Source organism: Hesperophylax consimilis, chromosome 12, assembly GCF_061612785.1.
Source record: "Hesperophylax consimilis isolate HC1 chromosome 12, BYU_Hcon_1.0, whole genome shotgun sequence".
NCBI classification, from domain to species: domain Eukaryota; kingdom Metazoa; phylum Arthropoda; class Insecta; order Trichoptera; family Limnephilidae; genus Hesperophylax; species Hesperophylax consimilis.
The window spans coordinates 1,329,325-1,356,559 of NC_142847.1; the positions used below are offsets into that span (position 1 = coordinate 1,329,325).

The 27,235-nt window shown below is 31.2% G+C and overlaps 1 protein-coding gene across 1 annotated transcript in view; it reads right to left on the minus strand.

Moving 5' to 3' along the window:
- yellow-e (L-dopachrome tautomerase yellow-e) overlaps window positions 1-26,374 on the minus strand; it is a 100,068-nt gene extending 73,694 nt beyond the window's left edge. Inside the window, exon 1 of the mRNA XM_089638026.1 lies at window positions 26,271-26,374. The gene's annotated coding sequence lies outside the window, so the exon portion shown is untranslated. The remainder of the gene's footprint in view (window positions 1-26,270) is intronic.
- Between the last annotated feature and the right edge of the window lie 861 nt (window positions 26,375-27,235).

Genomic DNA, 27,235 nt, shown 5'->3' on the forward strand with positions numbered 1-27,235 from the left:
TGAGTTAAATACTCTTTACATTGCAAAATATACACATTGAATGTATAATACAGCAGAAGTAAGTTACATGAATGAATTATTGATAACACAATTAAAGTGTTTTTCCACTTTGACACACACGAACATAAAACACAGTAAGTTATCACATTTACACTTAACCACGTATATAAATACCTCATTAAGATACCTCGCATTGTAGGTATACTAAATGGAAATCATAAAGTATTGTCATTGACCTCAAACTATCAGAAGCAAAAATAAATGTGACACCTTAAGTCTTTTTTATTAAAGAACTCACAAGAGCACTTCTGTTGAAAATCCTAATATAATATATTATTAAGGTAAACAGAACCATTTGGATTTTCATGAACACGTTTTCCGAAAGAGTTATAATATATTCGTAATTTAATAAAAGTTCAATCAGAAAACCTGTTAATTTATTCGTTCCAATCCAATTTTTAACCGAATTACCAATAGTTTGAAGAGATTTGGAGCTGCTTTTGTTAATTGTTTATAACGGTTTTTTAATTTTTGTTTATTAGAATTTCTGTGTTTGAAATTTTTATTAAGATTAGATTAATATGAATAACCACCACAAAGTTTTAATTTCTAAACCCGTATCTAAAATCAAACTTAAACTTATCTTTTATTAATAATATTGTTCTATTTCCAAGGTGGTCGATTAAACGCAGTGCTTTAAGCAGTTCTAATGCTAATGCTTGCATTTAAAGTTCAGTTCGTGTTTGTACAATGCAAAATGGTTATTTATCGTAACAGACGCCATATAAAGGTTTATGAGGTTTTTGAGACATAATCGCTTGCCCTATGTCAGTTCCCTATTTGTCTTGAGAACTTTTCAACATTATCCTGTTCGAGTCAAGTCCAATTAGAAGAATAAATTGTTTCATAAATCGTGATTTATTATTTGATCTATTGCACACTTTTCACTTGCATGAAAATTTAAACGAACTTAACAATTGCCATGCATTTTTTATATTTTTATATGAATACCGCACAAGAGTCCGAACTGCTCTCAACTGTCTGTAGTCAGTGAAACTATAGCATACCCAATTGGGGTATGTTGAAAGGTTTAAGGAAGTGGGGAGGGAAGAAGATGGGGAACGGAAGGCGGGGAGAACATGGATCTTCAGATCTGGTCACTAAACAAAGCTAAAACCATTTAAAACAACATTTTTAATTGTGATCTCACATCAGGACAATACTGAGAGTATTTTCCACTCTGGAACGTGCCACAAGAACGCTATGTATGTACTTTTTTTTAATTAATTAATTGTGAAATAACACAAATTCATCAAATAAAATTTGCTTACGCACACCGGGATTTGAATCCGCGACCTTCGGATTGCAAGTCGAGGGTGACCGGATAAATCAACAAAATGATAATTCATCACATTTTTAAAAAGTTATATAAAGTCATGGAAAGTGATGAAACAAAAACTTTTTTAACTGGGTACTTAACCCTACTTAACTGCCTACTTAAGGCCCACGCCGAGAGTACCTGGAGGACCTGCTGGTGGACGTGCGCTGCTCATCATATGCACAAGTCAAAAGAGCCGCACAAGACAGGGAAGAATGGAAGAGGAGATTAGATAAAATTGCTGCAAACCAATCCCAGGATTGAAACCAGAGAGAGAGAGAAGTAGGTTAGGTTAGGTTAGGTTTAAATTTTTTTTTCATCGTTTCTAATGACTTCATATCAATTTTTATGTGTGTTGAATTGTAACTGTGTTGAGTTATCATGGAACCCTAGTCGAGAGCCTTGCCCTCGACCACAGACCGTCAAAGTGTTTTATCCATTTTTTAAATTATTATTATTGTTTCGTAAATAAATTGATTGAAAATCGGTCGAAGCCGGGTAGTATAGAACATTAGATAATGAAAGGAAACGCTTGCTTACATGTACAAAAGAGACAAACGAGTGTGTATGAGACAGTATGATTTTATGACTGCTTTGTTCCTTGCATATACCACTGTATACTTGTACTTTCTTGGCTTGTATCAGAATTATGTATATTCACAATAATAATTATTTACTACCCATCAATAATAAATTTAATTAGTGTCACAACGAGCAATCGTTACAAATAATAAGTTAGTTACTCTCAAACATCCCAACTCCATTAAATGTACGATGAATTCATCTCTGTATATAAATGGACACAGCAGTACGGAATGCACCAAGCTTTCTTAAGATTGTTATGAATGAATACACGGTAAAATGATTTGTAGCAGACACTTCTAAACCAGATAAAAAATATATCTTTATTTAATAATTAAATCACACATTTTTATCCGAGACACTATTTAGGTAACAGATAAGTTTTTTACCACTTTGTAATAATTCCAAAAGATCGCTGCCAAAAAAAAAATTAGTTGCAATATAAAAACAAAAATTGGGAATAATTATAGTTCAGAGACACAGATAAAAAACGAAGTTCCGCAGGGAACTGTTCTTGGCCCGATTTTATTCTTAATTTATGTTAATGATTTATGTAATTTTGAAATCCCTGGTAAAATTGTTTCTTACGCCGATGACACGGCAATAATAGTGGATGGTAATAATTGGACAGAAACTTTTTCGAAAGCAACTGTATGTATTTCACTTGTTTCAAAATGGTTAAAATACAAAAAACTTGTCTTAAACTACAGCAAAACATTTTACTTACCTTTTTATAAAAACATGAAAAACAAACCAAAAGACAACCTTAAAATTAGAATCCATAATACAACTTGCAATCAAGAATTGTGCTTCCCGTGCAACGAACTCGCTAATGTCAAAAATATAAAATATTTAGGAGTATCAATATATATTAATCTTAATTGAAAATCACATATTAATCAAACCACTTCTAAACTAAGATATCTTACCTACATATTTTATAGACTCAAGGAAATTTTAAACGCTAAAAAATTGAAAATGATCTACTTCTCTCTGGTGCAATCCGCAATCACTTATGGCATAATAGGATGGGGTTGTGCACCTGATACATTTATTAAGCCTCTACAAATAATTCAAAAACACATAATTAAAGTCATATATAACAAAAATAAAATATTCTCGACCGACCTATTATACAAGGAATCTAAATTATTTAACATTCGTAAATTATTTATATTACAAACTATGAAATATTTATTTAAAAACAAAAATAATTTCAAAATAAATTAAAACAGAATGAGCAAAAGAACAAATAATATATTTTACACCCCCCAAACCAATACTAAATTAATGCAGACACATAGCAGTTTTATTGGTCCTCGTACATTTAACCTTCTACCACTACAAACTCAAATGATAAATAAAAAGATAGAATATATTAAAGAGGTAAAATTATGGCTAAATGAGGCAGATATTGAAACGCTTTTACTTTAAATTTATTGATCCTTTCTACAACTCACTTGCTGAAACTTTATAAACTATTGTACATTATGTTTTCTCTTTACTTTTTATAATAACTATAAACAAAAAAAACCATTCTTCTAATGTATATTATACTTTAGGTACTTGAAATATAGTAATCATTTTATATTACCACACTCAGGCAGTGCCTTAGTGGGTTTTCATTTCTTGTGTATACTATTTGGTATTATATATTGTGTTATTATATATATCTATATTATATATCTATCAATATGTATAATATGTGTAAAGAAATGAAAATAAATAAAGTAATGAACAAAAAAAAAATATATATTGTTAACTCTGATTTGAAATATGAGACCGACAAAGATGACATAAAATAATTAAATCCCAGTGGCCGAGTGGTTATAGACGTTTTCCGAAATTTTTGTTGTCTGAAAAGTCCTTTGACAGAAATTCTGGGTTCAATTCCCAGTCAAGAACGTTATCTTTTTTTATTTTTCAGCGTTTTGTTCTGTTTCATGTTACGTTTCGATTTATTCGAATTGTCTTTTTCTTCAATGGTATATTTCATTGAAGGGTATTTAAAAAGTTATTAAGGGAAGTTACTTTATTTTCAGAAAGAGCCTGCTTTTTCCTATTGCTTTTACATTGTTTGATTTCAAGTGGAGTTAAAGGATTGGTTTTATATGAGCACGGAAATTTAATTACAGGTGCGTAAACAGGTCAAATCAATATGTTAAAAAAATATTAGTAAACTCTTGGCTATTTAACATTTTGAAGGCGATATAAATGTCTAATATCGGGGGCTTACTCGGCGCTCAGATTTTAAATATTTCTAATGAACATTTTTACTTAAATCTCAAATATTTCTTGAAGGATCTCCAAGGATGTAAATTTATTATCTATAATATTAATAAAAACATTAAAAATTTTATAAAACGGTTTTCAACTATCAAATTAGCGGTAAGCATCAGATTTTAATATTTTAGAAGATGATTTAGTAAATTCCTAAGGGATTTCTCTAGAAACATTTTAGATTTGAGTAATACGTTCATAAGAAATAATTAAAATAAACCTCAAGAAAGATCGATTTTCTAGGCCTGCTAGGGTAAAGTAGACCTTATCTCCGTTCATTAGGCCAGGCCACGCGCTGAATATTGTTTTTACACGACTTCATCACTTATGTCGTTAAGATTCCCACTTTATTTTAGAGATTTTTGCTCGGGCAAATTCAACCGCAGGTCTCTTCAATACACCAGGACCGCGCATCGCATATTTTTGTGCACGGCTGCTTCACTTACGTTGTTAAGATTCTAGCTTCATTTTAGGGTATTGTCTCGTATGAATACCAGACACGCTGCATGTACGCTAACACCTAATTTGCCAAAGCAATGAAATAAAGATGCAATTAAATGACTTGGAAATAAAATTGCTGCCTTCACTGTTTAAATTACACACCTATTTAGTAATCTAGATCAAAATAATCATCTTGTCAGATATCAGTGTTTGCCCCTTGCTCAATTACAATTACACACAATAGACTAATCCTTAACATTGCGGTGCAATTCAGAGCAATGCATATAATTACCGTTTCATTATGATTGTGTTTCTGTGCAGAAGAAATTACATAACTGAATCTGTTTATTTTGGGAGCAATAAACTAGTGTCACATTTTTTACGGACAGTGACAGTAATCAAAAGTATATACACACGTAGAAAATAAGTATTATAAATTATTGCTAACAATCTCTTAAAATTATTGGTAATCTGATTAAAAACGGGTTTACATGCCTTAACGAAATAAGGTCTCCTTATTTGGGGCATGTCATCACCGATGACCTAAATGATAAAAAAAGACATAGAACGTCAAAGAAGAGTACTGAGTGTGCGAGCTAACATGCTTGCCAGGAAATTCAACAAATGCAGTCCTCCGGTGAAGAAGCAACTTTTCCAAACATATTGTATGAGCTTCTACACTAGCGAGCTATGGACGACATACACATAAGGTGTCATGAACACACTCCGAGTACAGTACAACCACGCATACAGAGCCCTATTTGGCCTCCCCTGGCGATGCAGCGCCTCACAGATGTTCACCGAAGAAAGGGTGCATGGGTTCGCTGCTTTGATGCGCCACAAAATAACCTGAACGAGTCAGCGCTACCAGAGATCGGACAACACTCTTGTCCAGGCCGTTGCCCAGTGGCAGGGAGCGCCTCTACACCAGAGATGGAGAATTTCACTCAAGCCACCATAAAGTCCTAATGTGCTCATCAATGTATTGATTATTTTTATTTATTTTTTTATTCATTTTATTTTTATTTATTAACTTAAATGTAAACTTTTATGGCAGGCAGAGCATTGCACACACCGCTCTGTCCAGCTGAAATAAACATTATTATTATTATTATTATGGACATATTATCACGATGTCGGAACACGTGTTCATGAAAATTAAAATATTTTCGCATTTCATCATAAAAATAGTGATTGAATTATTTGTATAGCGCCTTTTTCGTGAGAAAATCACCACAAGGGCTCTCAACAACTTAAGTTATGCATTTAATCTATTCATATCACTTAGATTTTTAATTTATTACTTGTGGCTTATAACTAAGTTTAATAGCTAGTGGCTTATAACTTAAATTAATATCTAGTGATTTACTACTAATACTTTTAACTAGTGACAAAATTATACATATTTTTATGACCAAGTGGGTATTTACACAATACCGCTACAGTATGACTTACAACTACGGCTTGAACTAGAGATTTACGACTAACATACATATTTACGATTACAAATACAGATTGTTATGATTTCTGCCCGTGGTATCAGTGGTAAGGTATAAAAATATTACGAAAAGAGTTTACGCGTAGTAAATGGTTATTATTGCAGCGGACTAATCAAAACATTATAGTAACAACGAACAAAATCAAAGCCTATATTATTCTATCAGTTTAATTAAGGGCCGCACTTGGCTTGGAGTCAAATATTTAAATGAAATTTTGGTCTTGGTTGAAATTTTTTTGTATTCAAAATCAATTTTAAACATTTCTTCCTGACATCGTCACTGGTCAGTAACCACCCAACCCCCCACATCGACGCTAACTATCCAATACCTACTGATTTTATACCTTTTAAGTTTAAAAAAACTTTTATATTGTCACCGGAGACCAAAACTTTCTTACACCAAATAAAGTAAGGAATCACTGTTTCATACACTTTTGATCACATTTACTTTATACACGTTGCGGACTCATAACAGATTCATTTGAAGTAATAAAATAAGTGTTATTTATTGTAAATTTAGTAAAATGTTTTTGGTTTTTCTATTTTCAAAATAATCTAAAAAATAATTTCTATTCAACAGAGTTACCTATAAAGTTGCAGCATACCACAGACAAAGTCGAACAACTTCATGTAAAAAATTATCGTATGGTAGGAATTATAATTTATTTATAAATAAATTTAATTTATGGATTCTTTAAATACATGCTGACTAAACTAACTTTCTAACAGGAAATCATATTCCCACAGCGCTTTTAAGTCTCGTAAGCAATTTTTTATTATTATTTTAGAACACTATAAATAAACATATTGGGTGTTTAAATTAGCTTTTTTGGGAATGCCGGAATAATTACTGAGCCTTGAATAGATCTCGCTAATACAGGGTTTTCCGATAAGAGGTGTTATTTTTAAAAGGGTTTTATAAATAATATTTCGGTAGATGTTACTTTTGAAGTTGTCATTTTTTGACATTTGACAAGTAAAAACTACGCCATTCATAAAAATGGAACAATACACGCTTTAACAACGCATTGAAATTATTAAAATTCACTTGAGTGAATCAAATGCAAATCATCTTGAGTGATGAGGCCCATTTCCACCTCGGTGGCTTCGTCAACAAGCAAAATTGTCGCATTTGGGGCTCGGAAAACCCAAGAGTTATTGTTGAAAAGTCTCTCTATCCTCAACGTGTGACTGTTTGGTGCAGTTTATGGTCCGGCGGAGTCATTGGACCTTACTTATTTGAAAATAAGGCTGGAGCAACAGTTACGGTGAATGGATTGCGCTATCGAGAGATGATTAATGATTTTTGTGGCCGGAATTGGATGGTATTAATCTGGACAACGTTTAATTTCAATAAGACGGCGCTACGTGCCAAACAAGCAACGAAACCATTGATTTTACGATTGAATATCAAAATAACACCTCTTATTGGAAAACCCTATATTTGACGATTAATAAATTTTTGTTTTTAAATATATGTATTTGAATTGATCTCGTTAATTAAATAATAATCGTCTTCGGAAATTAACCCACTTTCTGACATCCGAGCGAGCCTAAACTTGGCAAATAGACTTATTGTCAATGACAATGCATTCTATCAATTTTTAATGGGAATTACGTCCACACACGCTGGCATATAAACATTTCTCTGAAATCGGATTACATTACAGCAGGTACGAGATAAACGTCGGTCCTACCCAATTGGCATATGGCGAGGATGGTAGAGTTGTCGACTCCAGTTCAATATTAAGTCTGTTTTTTAGTTTTATTTTTAAAAAAAATTACGGGTTGATTTTTTTTAAAGATGTAATTAAACCTTTTCTAAAGTAGAAATTAAAATACACGCCACAACTAATCGACCAACTTTATTGTAATACATTAAATACCAACGTGAAAGCTGTTACGTACAAGTTACATATTAACGATAAACTTATAAGTCTTTAAAGATTCTTGGCTATCTTAATTTTTTTAAGTTTTTAGATTGTATGAGAACGCTCTAAATTTCATTACTAAGAAGTAAAGTAATATAAAATTAATATAACGATTAACGATAGTATAACAAATGTAGATCCTAGGAAAGAAATTGTACAGCGCCCTTGAGGTGATTTTTCACAAAAACGGCGCAATAAAAATTATCCAATTATTATTATTATTATAACGATTTCAGCAGAAATTTCTAAGGAACATAAAATAAGCTCATATTTCCAATTGGATTTATTAAGTACCTACTTAAGTTTGATGAATCAATTGCATTTAATTACTGGCTAATATAGCTGTCTGTTAATCTGACTGTCTGACAGGAGAATTATTTAAGACTTGTTTGCATTACATAGTCGTAACAAGTTAATTGACAGCCTTGCCATATTTGCCACTATTAAATCTTATGTACCGACGAGGAACACAAGACAAAGTGTGACATTTTTCTGCAACACGTGCACAACCATCAGACACACTCACTAGCCAATAGGATGCATGCTATGGTCAACAAGTTTGGTGGTACTATTGATATATTTACTACTCCATTTTTAGAATTATGCGTAATCCATACTTAAAATTTTCTAAATCGTACAATTTATAATGCAGATTTAGCGATTTGTATTTTAGTATTGTTTTAGTTGTTATTTAGTGTTACTCTTGCGTGTTTGAATAACATTGTTTCATATTCATTTGATCAGTTTTACATTAATGCAAACTTTAAAATAATGTACTTTTCGATAGCTAATTAAGTATATTCTTTAATGATTTATGTAAAAGCCCAGCACAATGTAAATTTATTAAAAAAATTATAATTAAGAGATGACTAAAGAAGTTCTAACCTAAGCCTCGTAACAAAAATATCACGAAAATACGCAAGTAGACACCCTTGTGATATTTTTAATGAATGAATCTGTTGTATTTATAAAATCTACAATCAGTATTAAAATGTAATAGTCGAATGGGGTCACAATTTGATGCATCAAATAAAAACAAAAAAGGAATAAAAAAATATATATTATCTCTGATGATTTGCGTGATTGTAGTTTCATGAAGCAGTTGAGTATTTTTAATCAGCCCAATCTTGATGCGGGTAACAATTGTTAAATATTAAATTTATAGTAAAAAATTCTATTGAAGACTAAGATATATATCTAAACGAAATAAGAAACAGAACATGACCCAGAAAAATAAAAAAAGGTAAATGACTTTTAACGAAAGGTTTTTAAGGTTTGGTAAGACAGAGATTCTGTATTCGATTTCCAGTTGAGATCGGTACCTTTTTATTATTATGTATCATGTTTATTTAGATTTATTAGTAATATATTTTTCATCAATCATAATTATATTTCATCGATGGGTATATCTACCAAAAGTTATTATTATAAAAATAAAATATTAACTTTGTTCAAATACTTTCATCAGGCTATATGCAATGTCACGGAACGCGAGAATTGCGTACTTTCAATAAAATTGTTATTAAGGCGTGACGCTACCCCCTCCATCTTTACACGTCCCACTCTGATCTGGATAGCCTAGATCGGCGCAGCGATGGAAGCGTGGGTGTGCTTTGCGTGTGACGAGATGCGTTGCTTATGTAACGTACGTCAATCTAGTGTGTTTCTACCTTTACAGTCTAGCATTCCGTGTAATACGACCGGGATGGGTTAATGCTCTAAAATAAGTTATGTTTTATAATAACTCTCATTAAATGCTTGAAATAATTTAAAATAAATGCCTTTGCAATTTGATTGGATGATACCGGTTTTTCATCGTGAAACTGACAGTTACTGAGTTCCGTCATTACTGATATACATTGTTATGCAAGGCGATTATGCAAAAAAAGATTTGAGCTTGCTGATCTGATATCAAAAGATTGATTACAGTCCGAGAGGAATCTGTATTGAAGAGAAAGTAATGAGGTAATTGCATAGGTAGCATGTAAAATTTGTAATTTTTATTATTTGCAGCTGAATGATTTTTCAATGAATATGAATGCTAAAATTAATTTAAGTATATGTATGTATCTATCATTCCCGTTATTAAGACATTTTGCGCACAACTGAAAGTATTGAGACAATAAAGTATCAGCCAAATAATTAAATTAATACGTCAATTAATTAATACGTTATTAACTAAAATCCACCAAAATAAAAGTTGTCTTTATCCCAAAATTTTAAGAATGTTTTGCAATAAACGACATGGTGCTAATATAAAATAGATGGTTAAAATAAAAATAAAGAAAATCCGGCTATCCCGTGGATTATGACATGCAAAGCAACGTGATTACGGTGCCGAAAAAGGTCCGGGATTTCCGGGTTCCCGGTTCGCAAGATCATAATGTTAAGAAAGATCTAGCTTCAGATAGTCGGGAGCAGTTGGGACTCTTGTGAAATATTCACATAAAAAACGAGATTTTAAAACTATTTCAATCACAATTTTTTCAGTCCCCTTAAAATCACGGGATAGTCCGAAGTCTTGATAAATCAGTTCCAGTTAAATGGCAATTGAAATAGTTCTGTTCAAAATATTACATTATTGGTGGGTACTTATCGCTTGTCAGAATTATTCAAACAATCAGTTACAATTTTGACTGACACTGACAATTAACAAAATTTTTGAGTTCAAAGAACTATATTTTAAACAGGAATAATTTGAAACAGAAATAACTAACGATAAACAAACCGAATATGTGAACACCTTACTACGTTTTGAAGTTGTTTTTAATTCCCTTTATTTCCTTTTAATTCATGCTCAAAGCAACATTTGCAAGACTATTTGCCAAAAACTAATAAAAAATGTTCAACAATGACACCGGCATTCGTTTACAAATTTCTACCTATTCGCGCGTTAATGTTTTGTATTAAGAAAATTCTTTCGAAATAAATCGTTGGTCACTTTTTCAGGAACAAAATATTTTAACGCGTGGGTTTTAAAAAATTGAAACCTGTTCATTGTGGTGATATATAGTATCATTGGAATGAAAAGTTATTAACCTACAATATTCATGCATTAGTATTTATTTTTTTAATTAAAAGCTGTCAATAAATTTACTGACAATAAATTAAACGTGTGCTATTGTCAACAAGGTCATATGAAATATACGTATTGGTCTCCAGACTCTTTCAGTACGCAAAAAGTATTGTTGCCACCTTCAAACCTTAAAGACATGTCTCTATGTTCTTTGTCGTATTTAAATAGTTGCCATATGCGAATTGAGTAGATAACCGTCACATTTTATTGATAGTAAAAAAATTCTAATTATTTAAAAGAACGTCATAGAATTTTAGTAATATACTAGCGCAGACTTGTGAAAAAACTTTGAAAAGACGTGGATAGTTTGAAATCATGAAATAATTTTTTGAAGATGTGTTGGTGATGAAATAAAAAAATAAAATACCGAAGGATGATTTTGATATTCTTCAAACAACGACACTTAAATTTAAAGCAAATTTGAGTTAATATAACAGACAATAGAAATTAGTATTTTTGAATAATTTATAGCAGTTGCCAAGCGTAAAAAATAAACAAACCTTCCCGAGAAATGATTTGAAATTTTCACGGCCTAAAGTATTTTCATGATTTATTTTTGGGTTATTATGCCGCTCTGCGCTACCTTATTTTAAAGCAAAAGTTTCGGATAGCGTTACATTGTCCATCATCAAAGTAATAATAATGTGACTACACATCTACTCTGATGACGGACACTGTACTGTAATGCTGTCCGAAGGGTTGGTTAAAGAAGGATGTAGCCCAACACGGCACAACACACCAAAAATAAATCATGATGAAACTTGCAGAACTTATTTGAAGTTTTAAAAAACTTTTTTTAATCGTTGGTTGCATTCATCAGAACATTTCGAAAAGTAATATCGATTAATTACTATCTCCAATGATCAAATAAGATCACTACTTAATGTACGCAACTTAACCTAGAAATTATTTTCAAATGTAGGTGCCTATCCCATTCTAGATTAAAAAATAAAGATATTTGACTTTAGAATCAGGTATTGTTATTTAATGATAAGCTAATGTTTATAAGTCTAGGTTTTATGCATAGCATAAAGGATAACAAATAATTAAAGGAAACAATTCCCGTTGGCGGCATTTGGCGGAAGATGTTTTCAATTTGTATTGATGTTTCAGGCGACTAATTATTGCTTATAATTATTTAGAATCCGGTACTTTAGTACACATTTAAATTTGCTAGTTATTCATAAAATATATACTATATAGTTAGTCATAGTTAGATATAAAAGTTGTTCGTAAATTATAACGTGCAGTTCCGGAGACATAATTCGATAAGAAATATTCTCTGGGCCAATAGAAATGTCAGAAAGTCATTGCTTGTCACTTTCGATATTGTCCATTCACGTAGAAGGTTATATAGAATTTTTAAACTCGCTGCTAAAGGGGAAACTAAGAACGGTGAGAACGGGGGCGTGGCTGTGTTTTACTTTCGTTTCAATCAATAACGTGTGAGGTAAGATTAACTTGTTATTAAGAGTCGTTCAGATATGACACAGTATTCCAGACACACGTCGTGTTTTGCAACGGTACAAAATCAATAAAATGTTTTAAAAATATATAAATAAATTAACGTGCAAATTTTTATGCATATTTAAAGTTAATCAACCACTTGAACGGAGATTAAAACGAATATTTTTTAATTTAACTGGAAACATTTTTTTTGAGAGATTTAATTGTGAACATCACACAATTAAACTGATTGTATGCAGTTATAGGTTGTCTTTTAAAAGCTGATTTAACCATAGACATTATGCAATGTGATTTTTATATTTTGTAAAATGGATAAATTATTATTATTACATCAAATCAGCCATTAATTCTGCAGCACCAAACAATCACAAAATCAAATACAATTATCGTCATCTACCCACAACACTAATTTTGGAAATAACTCCTTACAATAACCTTCCACAACATAAACACTCTATATTCCCTTTACACCTCATATATTCGCCCGCACCTGGAACATTGTACACCGATCTGGACTCCTTTATACCAAGCCCATATCGAAAGAATAGAAAGAATTAAAAAAAAAATTTTTAAACACATAAATTATAAACTAAACTTACACTTCTCAAATTATACCAAATCCATTAAATTTCATAATTTTAACTCCCTCCAAACACGACGTCTAATTTTTGATCAAATCCTCTTATTTAAAATCCTAAATAATGGTCTGGTCTCACCAGAACTTACCAATTTAATACATTTTCATATTCCGTCTACATCAACCCGACAATCTGATTTATTTAATGTACCCTCGTGTAGAACAAACATTCGGAAAAATTCCCCGATTCCTCGCAAATGTGCACAATATAATAAAAAATTTTACAGCATTGACATTTTTGGTAATAACCTAAAGAAATGTCGATATGAAGTAATGCGTACGATCGATTATTAATATGAGAGTATGGAATGTATCGGCAGCATCTCCTATCCTCTTCCTATTTTCCTCTTCCTATCCTCTTCCTATTTTCCTCTTCCTCTCCCCTTCCTTTAACACCAAATTAATTTTAAGAAACTAAAACTTCATTTCTAATGCACTTAAACATAAGAAACTTCTGTGGCTTGACTACAATTAACTTGTATATTTATATCTATCACTGCATATTATATAAAAGCTGTTTGTTTCTTACAAAATAAATAAATAAATACATCGCAATACATGCGATACAAAGCATTTCCTGGTAACCTAAAACTTCTAGTAACAAACAAAAAGCCTGGACAAAAGCTATTAAAAGATATATCCTCAGTGGTTTTATTCCATTGACACTATCTTTCTATGAAACTCTCTAACTTCTTTATTTCTTTTTCAATGTATTTATGAAATATTTTTTTAATAAACTGTGTTAAACCTGTCTAGCCTGTTAAAAAATCTATGAACCAAACTTCATTGAATTCCCCTTTAAATTAGTATTATTATGAATTAATAATTTCTCTTTAATTGTATAATGTTGTTTTATTAAACTCATTTGATCAACGCTGCACGAATAAGGTGTTAGATATGGTAAATTATTACTATTGGCAAGTTTTCAAGTAAACGTTAATAATTCTCGCGTAGTCAATACAACTACCAATGGAGAACCACTTTTACTCTCGATCGTCGGTAAATTCAAACGAATTTCTCTTGAGCTTGACTTTGATTCTGGTTGTTGTGTCCAGTCATGCCAAACAGTCATCAGGGCACTTTGTAAAAGTGTTTATTGCGTTCTAGATATCTGACCTAATTTCGCAATACAGTCTGTTTTGTTTTATACACATAAGTGGATATTGTAGATAACATACTCAACGTATTGCGCTGGCGTTCAATGGCTACTTTTTAATTGATGTTCATTTGAATGGCAGCTTTCAAATAATATTAATATATAATTGAAAGTTACCAAAAAACATAAAATGATTTTGGAAACCTTATAAGAAGAAGACGGATTAATGAAAAGTGTAAATTTGGATAATAATTAAAAATTTAACATTTATCAAATGCAGGTTAGTAAAATAATAAAAAAATACACAAAGATAAAAAAATAATTAAGAAGTAATTATTGTAGAATTGAAAAAAATTGCTTTAAAGAAAAAAAATTCCACGATTCCACATGTGCAATTACAATAATTTTTGATATATTTTGTGATTTAAAATTTTACAATTATACCTACACAAAATACAAACTTTTAAACAAAGTATTTTAAAGTTTTCGTGGAAAAAGTATAATAAAATGGAGTAATAAGTAAGATAAAATTTAAAAAAAAGAAAGAATGTAAAATCATGTCTAGAAGTGTATACTATATTAAAGATGATGACTGTTAAGACCTTAAAGAAATTGAAAGAGTGAAAAAGATCGAGTGCAAAATACCATAAAAATAGTTCGGTTGAGAAAATAAATTAAGTTTAGTAAATTGATTTAGCAATTAATTTTTCCACATCTTTTAATTATTTCTTCATTTTAGTTTCAACTGTTTCTTAAGATTTTATTTATTCTTTTAATGCTCTTTCCACCAGGAGGTTGGAGGTTGTAGAGTAAGTTTTATCCTGCAAACTGCATCCCAGCACTCGTGACTGATACCAAATGAATTTCGCACTTATGAGCTGTGAAATTTTCCTCCACTAAGCTGTCCGTGAATCAATTTTATTAGTCGTAACTAACAACTTTTATTTTTCTAAGTTGGAACGAAATATATTGATCGCATCTAAGAATAAAAAAAATGTATTACCTTTAATCATATTAAGCTGATATTGTGATGAAACCCTTTATTTAATGAGAAGCAACATTGTACCTACCTAATCAGTGTCTCACCAGTACAGGTGTGACAATAACAAATCGTATATGAACATATTTGTATTTACCTTTTACCCATTCTTATTTGTTATTTACTTCTGGATATTTAGCTTATTCATTTTGTTACTATTTTTGTTGTTATTATGTATTTAAACATCCATGTATGTTAATTCTTGGGCACCATGCCTGTTTTATGTACTCAAAAAAAAAAAATAAAAAAAAAAAAATTAAGTGAGTCTATGGATCGGGCATACGATTTCTTTCAGTTCTAAGAGCTTAGTTAGTTCAACTCCAATTCATTAATAAGGCAGTTATTTTGCATAAAAAACGATATTGTCCAAAGAGTTGTGCATATTGACAGCTTATCCGACATCTTTGAGGTCGGGCTAAAAGCAGCGGCTTTTGTTCCCGACTGTTAGATTCGTATTCTGACCGTGCTCGCAAATATCGCAAACTGACCTTAGATGACTTTATCGATCGTTCGTACTAGACTTACTGGCAGATACACTTTATCATGGTATACATAACACAAAATAAGCACTTGATTGAGTTCATATAGAAATACATGCAATACCTTCTTTCATTTGTGAAATACTACACTTGACTCCTAAGAATACGGTTGAATTCATTGTTGCGAATTCGAACGCGAGTAGTAAAAACGCTTACGCAATATCTGATACAATTTTTCTGTAACGGCCAGTTCACTAGCTGATTCATGTTCACATATACAAGTAGGTACGCCAATTTTTAAACCAGTTTACAGAGAAAGTATCGTAAAATACGGACACAGTTTAAAATATTCGTTGCAAGTAACCGGATTTTTAAAATACGTTAAATTTCTGACATAATTTTGGTTGAGTCGTAAAATTCTAGAATAATAATTAAAAGTTAACACCGATGTGTAAAACACAACATAGCGAAGAAAGATAAGAGATATTGATTTATTAATATTTTATTTCATTCTTATACAATTTCCATTGATTTGCTAGTACTGAAAAAATAATAACTTGCCGGAAATTGCTTATGTTTTAAATGGAATGTATTGTTAACAAAAGATACAAAAACATCAAGTTCGATCAAAATGCAGGATAGATGGGGTTTGAATCCTGCAGCGGATACCAACTGAATGGCAGCCAGATAGATGGGGGTTGAATCCCGCAGTGGATACCGACTGAATAGCAGCCGGATAGATGGGTGTTGAATCCCGCAGCGGATACCGACTGAATGGCAGCCGGATAGATTGGGTTTGAATGCCGTAGCGAATATTACCCAAACGGCAGCCGGATAGATGGGGTTTGAATCCCGCAGCGGAAACCGATTTAACCATAATTCGAGAGATGTATTTGTAGGACTGTACAATAAATTGAAGGTTGCATAATTTATATTTTTATGGTGCTTCTTTAAAAAAATATTTATATACAATATGTTGATATTATCAAACATAAATATTTCAAATATGATTTAAGATTTTCACGGCCAAAAGTATTATTATTTTTTTTTGTATGTTATTTGTTTTTGGGGTGTTATGCCGTGTTGCGCTCCTTCTTTAGCCTACGTTTCGGACAGCATTGCAGTGTCCTATAAATATTTCAGTTGTGATGTGCATTCTTCCTGTGTGAAATTATTCACGACCAAATAACTCAAATTTAAGTGTCATCAAAATTTTATCTGATTGTTATGTACATAATTCAGACAAACGAATACTAATTTTGGTTGTTTGTGATGTGCGTTGCTCCTGCGTGAAATTCTCCATGTTCAATGAACTAAAATTTGTTTTAAATTTTAGTTTAAAATGTCATTATAAAAATTGTGTCTTTTTTTGTTAATAATTCAGACAAGCGATACGTACACAATAAAATTATATTTTCAACACAAAATTATTCTAAAAAAATTAAATTAATTTAGTGTTTATTTTGTTTTTGTTTTTGTTTATTTCGGCATTTAGGAAACATCCATTTTTCTGTTTATTATATTGTGAACTTTATAATGATTATTTAATACAATCTCCGCGGTTATTGTTAGCGGAAATGCCATGTCATTGTCCGATCTGAATGAAGTCGATGAAGGCCTATTTGGCAAATCTAACATTATTTCGCAAGCCTTTGTTCACATTAGTAAAGGTTAAGGATTAAAGATCATTCACGACGGAAGGACTCTATGAAAGGTATATCCTTTCTCACGTTTGATCATTGAGTTTAACTGAAAGTAACTCTAACTTTATGCAATTTTTTATTGATAATTATTATAACTTCAAGCAATTATCAGAAAACATCAAATAGTAAAATTAAGATCGGTTAGTGGCCGAGTTGGCATCACGTCTGGGTCTCACCCAAAGCGTCGAAAGTTCAATTCATCGGCTGTCTAAGTCCTCCATCACGACACAATCAAAATTTTCCGCATACTATGGTGGTAGTAAGAGATTGCTTACCCGGGAATGTTTGTCTTTCTTTAAAAAAAATAAAAAAAATAATACAGCAATGCCTTTTATTTAATATTGTAATTACTTGAATGCACCTTTTGTACACTTAATATAATGGTGAATATAGTTACATAACAGCGACAATTAATGGTTTAATTATTCAATGCCATGCGAAATCATTTAAACTGTGTTAACCAAGTTAAGCAGGTTTTAGCAGGCGGCATGGAACCTTTTCCTTGTCAAACCAGGAGTAGGAGTTAAAGATAAGAGATATAATCCATATAATTTATTATGTTTAACTTCTTAGGCTAATTTGTTCGGTTTTGGGAACAACCAGCTATTAATGAATATTATGACCAATTTGTTCGCTTTTCGGAACAGCTCAAATGGTTTAATAGAAATCATTCTGTCTCCCTTACCGCCATTGCTATAAATGTGAATTAAACGACGTTATAAAGAGAAAACATCAAGGTTTATATATGGAAATTAACCAGGCTCCGTCCGCATTCCAGAAAAATTATGGTACTTTGTGAATTTTTTAAAATAATTATTTTTAAATGAAACGACAAAAATTGAGGTGGCAGTAATGTTTATAATACTTTTGTTTAATAAAATATTACATTCTTTTAGTTTTCTGTGATTTAAGTTCAGTGTTTAGACTAAAAACCAAAAGATGAGACACTTTTTTGTTTGAGTTCTAATAAAAAAAATATAAGTTTATTTCTAATAAATTAAAAGTTATAAGTTTATTTCTAATATACTAACAATTATAAGTTTATTTCTAATATATTAAAAATTATTAGTATATTTCTAAAATATTAAAAATTATAAGTTTATTTCTAATTTATTAAACATTATGGGTTTATTTCTAATATATTTAAAATTATAAGATTATTTCTAATATATTAAAAATTATAGTTTATTTCTAGTAATAAAATTGAAAAACATGTTTCATGACCTTTCAAAAATAGTTTTTTTTATTTTTCGTATTTGTTAAGAAATATCCCATTTATTTGAATATGATTGAGAAATGGAAATACACTCAAAATCTTTGATTTTCTGACATCAACTTTAAGAAATATAACGTTCAATATGCCATAGGCCTGAATGATTAAATATAATCAACGATACTTATTTTAAATTAATTATATTGTGTGATGTTGCCATTTGCTTTAGGGACAACGTCATAAAGTATAGTTCTTAATATGTGACTTGAATTAAATATCTGTAAGCGATAAACGTTATCAAATAACCTATAACTTATATCAATCGGAAAAACTCGCACCGTGCAATTTATTTTTCATAATTGGAAAATTATTAATGGTGATTTTCTTTCGACAGCTTAACTGCCATTTTCGTAATGAAAATCAAACTAAATTACATTTGGCAGACACCGACCGAGACGTGACAGGAAAAACCTGTTGACCATATTAATTATGTTGTATTATATGTTTATGACAGGAATTAAACCCGATACGTCTAGACTTAAGTCAAAAGCCTATATTACTAAGTCTAGAGGCTATGGATGATAAGTTCTAATGCAATACAAATATTCCATCATGAAATAAAACACTCTGGATCTAAGAAATTGACGTCGCTTAAGGGGAGTTGTGATACAACACAACGTCTATTGACGTCGTTTAAGAGGAGATGTGATACGACACTACGTCTGTTGACGTCGCTTAAGGAGAGATGTGATACGACACTACGTCTATTGACGTCGCTTAAGGAGAGATGTGATATGACACAATGTCTATTGACGTTTTTTAAGAGGAGATGTGATACGACACTACGTCTGTTGACGTCGCTTAAGGGGAGATGTGATACAACACAACGTCTATTGACGTCGTTTAAGAGGAGATGTGATGCGACACTACGTCTGTTAACGTCGTTTTAGAGAAGATGTGATTCAACAAAATATCTGTTGAAGTTGTTATAGAGGAGATGTGAAATGACACAACGTACGTCTACCTCTTTTAGTCATAGACGCGATACGACACTACGTCATATTTCGTATTGTTCCTACTGTACCTAACACTTCTATACTTGATAGTGTCATACCCAAGATTAACATTTTTAATGACTATTTTTTATAAAATTCATAAAACACAACATGTTTCACGTGATAAAACGCAAGTGACAGTTGGTATCGTATAACGAATCTCTGTTAATAGGACAGACTTCCGAAGAAGTAAAAGTATTAATTATGTCGTTTAAATGCGGGCTAGCGCAGTGAACATTAAACTGCATTAAATGCAACCACTGCAGGAGTACACAGAGTACCGCAGTTGGCAATAGTTGTTCCACCGAGAATTCGAGAACGAAACACACTACAGAAATTTGCAATTCACGGGAAAGGGATTTCACAATAATGAAAAATCAAAAGGGCGAGCGATTGTAAGGTTGGAAATTGAACAAGCCCACGATTAAATTGAAATAAACGGGACCAAGCGACATTCGTTAACATATTGCTTCGGAGATATAATAATAACCATGCTTTCGGAGCATTTCCTTTAGGATAATCGAATTCACTATATCGGTGCTGATATAGATTACGCTTAATTCTATGAATGGTCTCCTCTAAATTATTGCCTAAATTATGAACGCATGATCACTAAAACTACATTACCATCACTATTATAATTTGTAGGATTTAACAAAGTGCTGGAATAAATTTAGTTTATTTCTATAAATGTTGTCAGTAAATATATCATAGTACCCCCAAACATGCTGCCTAGATCACGCATCCTATTGGTTAGTTAGTTTGTCGATAGTTGTTTGTGTATGTATTGAAGAAGCATTTAACATTTTTTTTATTTTTGTTTCTTATTGATACAAGGAATTTAATAGTGGCGACGATGGCAGTGTTGTCAATTAATTTGTTAATAACTCTGTGTAGTACAGCCAGGTCTGACATAAATCTCCTCTCAGACATTTTGTAAACTGACTTACAGTGTGTATCTTGTCCGTTATTATTTGCTTTAATTTCACTCGCACTTTGGCGTAATTTACTTAGCGCCTAAACACAGGCCCCCTAGTAAGGAGAACTAAGAAAAACATAATGAATTATCTTTTATTCTCAATTTATCACTATTTAATAAAACAATAAATTTAGGTATTGAAACTTTTTTGTACCTACTTTAAAATACTAATTTCGGTTATGCCTCTGTCTGTGACTCCCGTTCAATGAACTGTAAAACGTTTGCTTTGAATTTAAGTGATTGTATTCAAAATTGCAAGTGTTTGGAGAATTTAGACAAGCGATGAAGTGCCTATCTATTATGAACAACTAAAAACTTTAATTCTTTACAAGCCATTAAACTATTATACGTATCTCTAGTAAGAAGTTTAATTGAATATAACTCAGTAGTTTGGACTCCATCTTATAAAATTCATAAAACAACATTGAGCGAATACAAAAAAAATTTCTACGTTTTATAAATTTTAAATTAAATATCCCTGCCGAAGACTTAAAATACAATTTCTTATTAAATACTCTAAAAATACATACATTAGAAGATAGACGTAAAATAAACGATTTAACGTTCTTATTCAAAATACTTAACTCTAAATTCGACTGTTGTGAACTCCTGCAACTTATAAACATTCATACACCCACAGTAACAACACGACAAAATACAATATTCTACAGCAGCACACATAAGCGTAACTACATTGCCCACTCTCCGATACAACGACTTCATACCATGGGAAATCATTACTTGGGTGATGTTGACTTATTCAATACCAACTTGGCAAGTTTTGTGGATCATTTAAAACATTTATTTCAACAATACTCCTAAACAAATCATGTAAACCAACAAGTAGCTGTAATTTTCTGTTTTTGTTTCTTGTGTTTGTATGACTTGTTGCATAGCTTTTATCAAATGTAATTTTATTCTTATTTTTTATGTTTCAAAGTGTTTGTCAAGTTAATTATACTACCAACCATGTAAAAGCCCTCTGGGCGTTAAATAAATAAATAAATGTAATATTTTTAACAGAAATCACTTTAATAGCCATTTTTAAAATAAAGTTATTTAAAAGGACAATGGCCGTTTAGTAAATGAATTCGAGTGTAATGAGATCCTTTGCGATTGAACCATAGCATTTTCAGAAATTACATATAAATGTTTTTTATGAAGTATTCGCTTCAAATACAACAAGTAGTTGAAGCTGAAGCATTTCTGTAATCACTAATTTCTCATAGATATCATTCAGCAAGAGTTATTCTATTTGCACAATATTTATCACGACATCTTTTGAAAAATATAAATAATTGGTAAGATTGCGATATCATTCGCACCAAGAACAATTATTACTATTGTTAATCTAAGTCTAGACCTTCTGAGACCGGAATAATTTGGAATTGTTAATAGAAACCTAATTAATTACATGCAATGAATTTTTTTTACGTAAGACCGTATTTTATTTTCAACCATATTGAATTTTGTCTGTCTGTAAATTTGTTTGTACGTTCCGTTCCATTTCAAGATTGCGGCTGTTTTAATGGTTCAGAAAATAGTTTTTTTCAAATGTATAGTTGTCGTATTTATTTCTGGACTTTCCTATTCGCATTTTTTTAGAACATTTAAAAGGAAAATCACTGATTACTTTTAAGTTAAGTGTCAATTTTCTTTGAAATACACATTTATTTTACATTATCACTGTTTTTTGTATGCCTTGGGATAAGATTACCTATGGTAAGTAATAGTCATTGTTTTCTGTACTAATGAGTAATTTGTTTGCTTAAGTTACCGACAGCTACAGTTTCGTAACTAAAAACTCATTTAAAACACGTATTAGCAACTTCGTGGGCTGTCCAGAGTCAAACCAACAGTTTGTGTTGTGAAAAAGGTTAAAAAACATAAAACTGTACATCTTATCTAAAGTAGTTGTTTCCGAAATAATGCATGGTTTCTTTTATGATTACCAATGTTTGTTTGCGATCTTCATAACCTAAGCATAATGTGTTTAAACATCTTGGTAAAAGCTCTCAATTTTTATTATTTTGAGATTACTGGATCTGTTTATTTCTGGTATTACTTTGGCCAGTATATTTATCGTATTCAAGTGCAAGAACGGTGATTTATTGACTTAATGTTTGGAACATTTAAAGAGTGTTAACAATTATCACATTAATGAAATTGCCATTGGGATGTGCAAAAACATTAACACTTTAATTTTAAACATTCACAGCGAAATTCAAGGCTTAGTTGGGTGGAAAGGCTACTAATGAAATAAAAAAAATAATAATTAAGGCGATGCCATACGTAGTAATGCAAAATCATGTGTTTTTGGTTTGAAAATTTGGTCGCCTAGAAATGTTTCAGATGCTTTAATTAAATACTGCGAGTAGAATACATCTTGGCCTTTGAAATAATCGATTATTATTTATATAAGTCTTTTTATAAGCCCAGAAAAAAATTATGTATAGGCCTATGAAAACTGCTTTAAAGTTCAAAATCTCCCACTTACGAATTCATTTTCGGTTATGATTTAATTGTATAATGTGGAAAATTAAGTTATTTATAAAATGATCGGAAAAAAATTAAATATTTATGCCTGAACATCCACAAAATAAAATAAAAGGTATTTTTTGGCCATTTTTTTTTTTGCATAAATCAAAACAGGCGGATGGTGTTAAGCGGGAATTTAAACCTTTTCGCCATCTACGTAAGGGGTGTTATTGATAGCGGCTCAATTAAAAATATTACACGACGTAGTGCATCGCCTTAACAAAATAAAATATTAAACAGAGTAAATATATAGTAGTATATCGTATAGAGAAAGAAAATTAATAATCGTAAAGCAATTATGTATTTTTTAGTTCAAATATTTCTATTTACAATGACTTCATATTAACTTATGGATAAATAAAAAAATAAACATGGATTTTTATGAATCGTCTTATTCCATGGCGTTATACAATCCACAAAATGATTTATATATCGTTACGTTCTATGGCGTTATACTATACACATAATGTTTTGTATATTGTTTCATTCTATGGCGTTATACAATCAACAAAATGATTTATATATCGTTACACTATGGCGTTATACAATCCACAAAATGATAAGTATATTATTTGATTCAATTCTGAACCACATATCATTCGAAGTACCTAGGATAAATTTTATGTCCAAATCAACAACGATATTGTTTTATTACTTTGGCTAGCTAACATATTGCGGTTAAAGACATATATTGAGCAAATAGCAAATCAAAAACATTCGTGGTCTTACTAAACAGATATCACAATTCAGAATTAATTTCAAACCACAAGAAACTGATACGTCTGATAATCGATTGATCAACCAAGTGACTAAACGCAGTTCATAATATCTATTTTAAGTGTAACTGTAAGTGTGCACTGTGCAATTAACAATAAAAACTACACAGAGCGGTCAAGAACACAATACAAATATTTCATCGGTGACTATAATATATTTTAAAATGCCGCTATGGAATTTTACCTCTTTTTTATCAAGAACTTGCGATGAAAAAACAATGTTTAGATTGAGGCCATAAGAAGGAATTTGTCTGCATTTTTTTTATGTCACTGGAGCGAGCTGAAAATATATATTTTTGTAGGTTTATTATGAAAGTAGTTGAAGTCCCCGGTGCCGTCCGAACTTCACACATGTTTTTTCGAAATATGACTTGAGTGAGTGACCATCCTCTTGCTTTGTAGGTCAAGTATGCAAAATTTTTATAAAAAACAACAAATACCGATGTCCGTAACGCCGCTGTCTACTACAGATTTTTTTTATTATATATAAATAGATAGATAAGTATATTTAAAACTAGACAAAACACAGTTATCTGAGAAGAAATCTTACAAAAAAATCAAATAATTCAGACAAAAGTTCAGTGGAAATTTTTTATTGAATGTTCTAGTGTAGTAGTGTACTGGAACGTAGATTAATTTCGGGGTAAGAGGGGACTGCGGCGGAAGTTCAACATGATTTTGAACAATTTTGAACCACTATCGGTGTGCACAACTACATTCAAATGTGCGCTGTTTAACGAAATTAAACTTCAAGTTTTAAATATGCTAGTAAATGTAGTGTTACTACCCGATTTTGCAAGAATCTCAGTAATTGAAATTAAAATTGACTAATAATTACATCGGTAGGTAGGTTGCGAGGTGACCGTGTTATCCTAGAAAATCCTGCCAGTAAAAGATGTGCAAATTTCATTACGCCAGAGCATGGCATACCAACAAATTTTCTGCCGTAAACCAATGTAATACAACACAGTAAAAAAGTTAATTAATTATTTTTATCTTTGTATCAATTCTTTCACAATGACTTTCAGCTAGAAATAAATGAAGCTACCTACTATGAGATAATTTCGGTTTATTGAAAATGTGAATTAGATACAGATGGTAAAACTAATTGAACAAGGTGTACTTTACACTTGGAATCACTTTTGTTATAACATAACATGTTGTTCATAAATTCCATTATTAAATTCTAACCGACTATTCTTAACGCTAATTCCAACTCGATAAACATTCCATTTATTTTGTAACGATGGCCGTGAAATTGCAAAATCTTTTGCAGGAAACACAACGATTATTTTTACTTTTTGTAGAAATTAATCGATGCGCGATTATTTTTTCAAATTATTCCATGAAAGACGGAGGCATGCCTATGTCGAAACCGGTGGCGTGTTCATATGAATAAAATTGATTTTACACATAGTTTACAAAGTGTATAATTTTTTTTTCAACACCGACACTATTCAAAAAGGCATTTTTTAGTCTTGATTCCTAGGTATGATAATATACAGCTTGACATTGTTAATTTTGCGGGCTGATAAACGAGCAATTCACTTTCGATAGTTTTTTTTACATACGTGCACACAAAACATACTAGCAGTGGCAATGCAAAGTTAACCTTATCAAAGTTGTCTATCGGTTTCAATAAAAACAATTACTCTCTAAGTAAAATTATGGTGTCGTAATATTGGTATCCGGCTCGACGGACCACTTTTTTTATATTTCAAGAAAGATTCTCAATTTGCCCAACAATAATTTCCATTCAGTATTAAATACATGTTTTAAACTGTTTCATGAAATAAATTACATTACCAATACATGGGACAAAAATGTCCATTCACACAGCATCCCCAAAACAATTCCCTGATTGAAATAATTTAAAAAGTCTAATAGTTTAAAAATTTTAAAAAAATCAAAATTTCCACCATTTTCATAAAAAAAAATTACGATTTTTACTTATGTTGTTCGTACAGCTATTTATTTATATATGCTTAAACAAATTGAACTTCACAGAGAACTTCCTGTGAACATAAAAAATAAAGCAAAAACAATAATACGATATCGCTGACACTGAAATGTTTAAAAATATAGGTAGAACTGCGGCTTACAAAACAAATATTGGAACCGTGTCAACTGGAACCCACTTGATGCAACCACTGACTGTAATAATGATATCTCACTCGGACGGTGTTCGCAAGGCGGCGAGTAGCGTGGTACTGATTACTTGGTCGGATTACGCATGAAATAAAAGCGAAATGCCGCTAATGTCTTGTCCCCCGATTACGTTAACTGGAAGCTTACGGAGGTATTATAGATCGCATGTGCTCGGGGATTTTTTATTGTTGTTGTTGATTGAGAGGCGTGTTAGTTTGTTGGTGTTAGTATATTGCATTTTTATAGAAAGAGCGTGTTCTTGCTTGAGTGAAATTTGTATAGGGTCAGCAACTGGTTACTTTTAAAGAATCTCAATACAATCCAATGGAAATCGTGAATATTTTAGCCTTCTATCTTACGAGAAACGTTAGATCTAATTTGATTAAGAAGTTCATTTTCAAACGTTTTTCACTGTTTGAAGGTTTCCGTTAAACACATCCGTTGCTGATTGAAATATTAATATCAAAATTGAATCACCTGTCGGCTCGTTATCCGGCCAATTATCGAATTCCATTGCATTGATAAGGTTTTGTATTCCACTAGGCCAGGGGTCGGCAACCTGAGGCTCGCGAGCCACATGCGGCTCTTTGGATGTGAAGCTGCGGCTCTTTAGTTCCACACGCAAATATTATTTATTTTATCAAAAAAAAACATTTAAAAATCGACGTTTCCATGTAGGTTTTAATTCGCTTTCGACGCAAGACAATTTGTCGTCTTTACCAGTCTTTGGCTGTGACGTATAGTGTGTTGTTTCAAGTAGAAGAGTTAGAAGCGAATTATCTTCTCTAAGGTATGTGTGTAAATATAGAATAATAATAAAAAAACCAAAGTAAAGGTTTTCGAACTCTGATGATTAAAGAAGGTAGGTATTTGCAGTTTTAGATTGTTTATATATTTGGTAAATTTCATTGATTTCGGC